The 6,674-nt window shown below is 39.8% G+C and overlaps 1 pseudogene; it reads right to left on the reverse strand.

Annotated features, from left to right (window-relative positions):
* Window positions 1-4,567: 4,567 nt before the first annotated feature.
* On the reverse strand, window positions 4,568-5,754 carry LOC132226729 (elongation factor 1-gamma-like; annotated as a pseudogene).
* Between the last annotated feature and the right edge of the window lie 920 nt (window positions 5,755-6,674).

Below are 6,674 nucleotides of genomic sequence, written 5' to 3' on the forward strand. Positions count from 1 at the left end.
TAGGAAAGTGGAACGAATGTAAATTTTTTAGTTTAATTTTTTAAAATTGATTTTTAGGAAAGAAGAGGGAGAGAGAAAGAGAAAGATCAATGTGAGAGTAAAACAATGATTGGCTGCCTCCTGCATGCCCCCGACCAGGGATAGAGCTGGCAGCATTTTGGTGTTCCGGATGATAACCAACCAACTGAGCAACATTGGCCAGGGAAGGGGGCATGTAAATATTTATGTTGCCATTGAGTTCAGTTATAAATTATTCTCATTTCATTATCAAATAAAAACTGACAGAAAAGTTATGATAACACAGTCATGAAAACTATATTTTTAGAACTAAAAAAATGTTTATTTGCAATTTTGACACTATTGTCAATATACTCCAATTAGCTTATATGTATATGAAATTACAGTGTCATAAAGTCTACCTATTTGGTTAACCATAAACATAAACTAATACACATTCATGCACTATAAGTAGTTATATATTTAGCTGTGTAGTCACAATACTATAAATGTTTCATTCTGGGAATCAGAGACCTTTGAAGTTAAGTTGTAGGATGTTTATAGTGTCCTGATTTTTAAATAAAAAAAATTGGATAGCTCAAATACTTCAAATTTATCAATGAAAATAGAATTCTGAAGATCTTATAATCAGTGTTCATTTAAAAATGTATTTGAATATTAATAATGGGTCGTACTGTGAATATGATGGTAAACAAGATAAACACAGTCTCTAGTCTCTAAAAAATAAAAAAGAGAAAATATTTACAATCCTCCTATCTAATAAAAGACAAAAAGGGTAATTAACGATACTTCTGCTACACTTCCCATTGGCTAATCTGGGCGATATGCAAATTAACTGCCAACAAAGATGGCAGTTAATTTGCATACGGAGGCTTCAAGCGGTGGAGCAAAGCCAAACAGCCCTGAAGCCGCTGAGCAGCGAGGCCTCCCAGCACCAGGATCAGCAGAGCCGAGAGGCCTCACAGCCCCTGGAGCAGCGTGACAGGGGGCAGCGCCCCAACACCTTGATAGGCCCTTCCCTGAGCGTGACAGGGGGCTGCGCCCCAACACCCGATCGACCCTGCTCTGTGCATGACAGGACGTGGCACCCCAATGTTCCCCCCCCCATCGGCCCTGCTCTGTGTGTGACAGGGGGCAGCACCCCAACCCCCTGATTGGCTGGCTCTGTGTGTGACAGGGGGCTGGGCCCCAACCCCCCCCATCAGCCCTGCCCTGAGCGTGACAGGGGCCAGCGCCCCAACCCCAGATTGACCCTGCTCTGTGCATGACAGGAGGTGGTGCCCCAACACCCCCCCCCCATCAGCCCTGCTCTGTTCCTGACAGGGGGCAGCGCCCCAACCCCCCCGCCCCCATCGGCCCTGCTCTGTGCGTGACAAGAGGCAGTGCCCCAACCCCTTGATTGGCCAGCTCTGTGTGTGACAGGGGGTGGCGCTGCAACCTCCTGATCTGCCCTGCTCTGTGCGTGACTGGGGGTGGCGCCACAACCTCCCCATCTGCCCTGCCTTGAGTGTGACAGGGAGCGGTGCCCCAATCCCCCAATCGGCCCTACCCTGAGTGTGACTGAGGGTGGCATTGCAACCTCCCAATCCACCCTGCTCTGTGCATGACAGGGGGCGATGTCCCAACTCCCCAATCGGTCCTGCTCTGAGCCCGACCTAGGGATTGGGCCTGCCCTCTGCCACCCGGGGAGCGGGCCTAAGCCAGCAGGTCGTTATCTCCCGAAAGGTCCCAGACTGTGAGAGGGCACAAGTGGGGCTGAGGGGCAGCCCCACTGCCAGTCCACAAATTTTTGTGCACTGGGCCTCTAGTATAATATATTTTGATATGGAAAAATAGCATCATAGTAGAAAATTCAAGTACAAATTAATTTATATGGAATTGTATTTTATATCATTTTGTTAGGTTTTAATTTACATATATTAAAATGCACACATTTTTTAATATAAAGTTTGATGTTTGACGACTATATACTGCCAGGCAACCACCATTCCAAGCAGTATATTTCTATCACACCCAAAGTTTTCTCATGCCTTTTCTCAGACAATATTCTCCAAACCATGGTTCTGATTTAAATCACTATTGATTCATTCTTCCTGTTATAAACCTTCATATAATAGAATCATACTTATGTCCTTTGGTTTCATCTCAAGCATAGGAGTTTAAATTCTTAGACTAAAATCGGTAAGAAGAATTATTCAGGTAAAATATCAAGCTTGGCCTTTGAAGGATGTTATAATAAACAATACCACTACATTTGGCATTGGGCCCTGACACGTTATTTATTACAATACAAAGCATTGTGTTATATTTTTATATTGAATTTTTATACTTTTTATACTAAATTTGTGAATTTTCCATACAAAATACTTTCACAGTGTTAAGAAAACTCTATTGCATCACTTTTTGTTTTTTTAAAAACACACACAAAACAGATATTTGTGTGTTTCTGAAACAACTATTCTGTTTTTATTTTAAGAATTTTGTAGATTTTGTAAATAACTAGGTTTCTTTTCTCATGTTCACTGATTAATGTCAATATTCTGGCCCACTCCTGGCAAAGCATTGGATTTATGGGATCTGTTTTTATAATAACCTCATTTACAGATTCATTTTATGTTTTAAACTTTGTTGAAATTCTTTAGTCTAATTTTTAAAATCATCTAGTCCTATACTTTTTATGTCAACATAAACTGAATTTAATTAATTAAATCAGTTAAGCTAAAGATATAAATTATTTTCAAATTCAGTTAAACTTTTAGTCATTTAATAATTAGCTCAGAGGACTATCCAAAATTATTGTCTTTACCTCAAATGTCCCCTTTATAAAAAAATAAAGTAAAATGTCCTTTGATATATGCATCTTAATGTGGAACAAATATATTTTAGAATACTGATGGAAAGGCTAGGAATCAATACAAATAAAGATAATTTGATATATGCTAGGTACATATGACCCCTTGTTTTGTGTTTATATTTATTGAACTTTCAGAAGCAAAGTCCATATCGTACCAGCTGTTATAGTAGCTCAGTCTTAGCTCATTACTCCAATTAATCTAAGCTTATTATCAGTGCTTCCATCTTCAGGCAAATGGAAAGTCAAAGAATATAAAGAATCAGTGAATTTTCTAAGCTTAATTAGGAGGAAAAGAAGCCTCTACACACTGTAAAATTCTTTGATCTCCAACAATACCATGTACATCCCCAAGCACACATTTGAAATAAACGCTTGAAGGCATAAAAAAAAAGCTCATAATAAAAATTATTGTTGAAACTAGCCAGCTGCCTTTTCATTTATAATAAATTACTGCTATACCATACATATATAGCTTTTAGTTATTCAAATATTGTTAAATATAAAAATTGCAATTCCTTTTCCCTATTGAGAATAAAAATAGTAACAAATTTCTTGCCATAAGGAAGAAACTAATTCCTAATGTCCAAAATATAAATATTTAAACATGTAGCTTAATCACCTTAAAGACAGAAAGAATGTGGCAGACACAGTTGGCATTCATTACTACTTCAGAGTGAACATATTGCTTCATTTCATGAATACAAATGCATATATTTAAAGGAAATATGTAAAAGACCACAAAACTAAGTTGACATTGTGTATTATTGAATTTTGAAGAATTATGCTTTTTCCTTTATTTTCCATTTTGTAAACACAGACAGTAGAAACGTCTAAAATTCAATTTGGACTTGTGTTTAAATATAAAAACAAGACCCAGCTGGCGTTGCTCAGTGGTTGAGTGTCGACATATGAACCAGGAAGTCATGGTTTGATTCCAGTCAGGGCACATGGCTGGGGTGCAGGCTCCATCCCCAATGTGTGTGTGTGGGGCGGTGGGGGAGGGGGGGCATGCAGGAGACAACCCATCAATTATTCTCTCTCATCTTTGATGTTTCTCTTTCTCTCTCTCTCTCTCTCTCTCTCTCTCTCTCTCTCTCTCTCTCTCTCTCTCCCCTCTCTGAAATCAATAAAAAATATATTTAAAAAATATAAAAACAAGACTAATGTATATTTCTTGATAAAATCCCCTCTCTACTACAGGTTGGTTAACTCCAGAGTTATGTTTCCTAAGTAGCCATGCCCACCAAGGGTACCTTTCAGGGAGTTATATTAAAGATAGGCTCCAGACATGGCAAATGTTTGACAAGGATATTTTCCCATGCCCAGTCCATTCTTTGAAATACTGGAAGTGTCCTGACCAGCTTTCAGGACATTTTATTCCACCTGTCAGCTGAAGTCAGTTTGTATATGAGAAACACACTGGCATCTGTTTCTGATACCTGTTCTCCCAGCTCACTTCAGGGCAATCACTTGACTTCACTCTAATTTATTGTTTTAGAAATGAGAATAACTATACTGCCGTTTGTGTTCTGCAGACCTTTGGAATAAGAATCTCTAGGGGTACCATGCAAAAAGCATATTCCTGGACTCCACATCCTATCACATCAGAATATAAATTGTAGATGTCAAACTGATTATATTTTTATTATAATTTTTAATCAGGAAACAATTAATGCCCAGAAAGTTACTCTGGAATCAGCACCTGGATGTCCTTGCTACAGGATTCAGTCTCTGCCATGTATGTGCCATGCATGTGGCTCCTAGCTCAGCTGCCAGTTCAGAAGAAAGGCAATCTCTGCCTCAGAAGACCGGGACTCCCAAAATGGAGTTGTTATTGTTGGTTTCAAAAGACATTCTTTCTCAGAGAGTCCAAATGCTAGAATATTCCCGTGATGAAGGTACAACTTATGAAGGTCTGGGTAAGCTCCTTAGGGAAGAAGTACCACAGGTTCCAGCTATTCTCATCCAAGTGCTCCCAAAATATGGCAGAGCCACAGAGAGTGTGTCCTTGTTAGCGCGTGTGTGCCAAAAGTTATTCAACACAAAGTTCCTTTTGGGCAGGTGAGCAAAGGTGTTGTTGGTCTTTGGCTGGGCAGCCAGCACCTGCTCACATTCACCCCCATACTCCTCAGGAGTGGGGGCAGCCTCTGCTTCTCTTTCCTCTTTCTACTTAGCCTGGGTTTCTGCTCCTCCTACCAAAACTTTTCTCTTTCCCTGTAGTGTGCGTCCATGTAGTTTTCTTTTTAGGATGGCTGTCTGCAAGCTTTTCAGCATAAAACTGGGCCATCTTCTCACAGAGTTCACCTTCCCCAAGACAGATGGGAAGTGGTACTTTTAATGCAGGTGAGGAACCAGCAATTGGTATTGGATAAGGCCTGGCAGTTAGAAGGCTCTTGGACCTGTTTGTAGAGACACAACAGGGTGCAGACAACTGTGATATCTGCGAGTGTCACACATTTGCCCACCAGAAAAGTCTTCATTTTCAAGTGAATATCCAGCAGTCCCAGAATTCAACTCACCTCCTTCACATTCTCTGTGGCCTGCTTCTGATGCAGGATGCCCAAGGTGAGGAACGTTATCAGCAGAGGTCACCCATTCACCTCAGGGGCTGCTAACTCTGAGGTACTTCCCAGAAGCTCCTTATTGCTCACACAATAAGCAACAGTACTGCTCACAAACACAGAATCCATGGTCATACTAAAATTCTGGAAATTTGTTGGCAGGAAATTTATGGGGAAATTCAGGTGTGAGGTTGGCTTGGCCAAATTGGAAGTAAGGTGGGGCAGGGAGCACGCCAACCAGAGCCCCACTGTACTAAGCAGCAATGAGGTCCCCTAGTCCCTCCAGTTTTTAGGACATGTTTTCAAGGTCCCAGCCACCATGGTGATTTCACAGAGGAAGGAGCCACTGATTCTTCTTTAACAGCTTTAGCACTTATCCTTACATCTTCACTCCAACCATTAACGTCATTCCCTAGTTGCCTCGTCACAGCACCATTGTAAATGATTCCTAATTTATCACCATCTAGCCCATCCTCAATCCTGTCTCATGTGAAGCCAGAATGCTCTTTCTAAAATGCATATCTAATTATAGCACACACTGACTCCTAAAATACTTCCATGTTTCTATATCACCTAATGAATAATATCTATAATCATTTTCATTAATATAGAATTCCATTATCTTACCCTTACCTATTACTGAAAAAGATGGCTGACAGATTTTCTGCCTTTACCTTCTCCTCCACCAGACATTTTATTTATAGTTTTCCAAATAATAGTAGAGTTTCCTCTGTACATTGGCATATATTCTTTCATTTTGAAAAGCTCTTCCACCTACTTGATGACCTGGAACATGCTTACTCAACTCTAACTCAAGTATATTGTTTGTACTAAATGTCTCTGCTTTCCTAGTTTTGGTTGTTATTATCTCCTTGTGTTCCCATTATGTTTTACATGATCTTATCATTCTTACTCATTACACTGTTCTGAAGTATTCCTTTCTAGAGAACCATCATTTATTTCAAGCTTTTCTATTGTTAACTCCTAAAAAATTCTAAACAGCCCTATTTTTAATCACTTGACTCCTCACTCCCTAATTCATAGAAAATCAGATGACAGATGAGCACCAAGTCCAAGGTTACCTGTTCAATTGACTGAACATAATACCCTGTGACTAGGTGACTATATTTTATTTTTCAGGGATTTGAGTAGGACAATATGGAGGCAATAAGGTAATTTTTAGCAGAGACTAAAGCTGAAAATGTCTGTTCAAGGAAATCCTAAGGTAGTTTATGACAGAC

The sequence above is a fragment of the Myotis daubentonii genome, chromosome 2 (genome assembly GCF_963259705.1).
Source record: "Myotis daubentonii chromosome 2, mMyoDau2.1, whole genome shotgun sequence".
In the NCBI taxonomy this organism is placed as follows: domain Eukaryota; kingdom Metazoa; phylum Chordata; class Mammalia; order Chiroptera; family Vespertilionidae; genus Myotis; species Myotis daubentonii.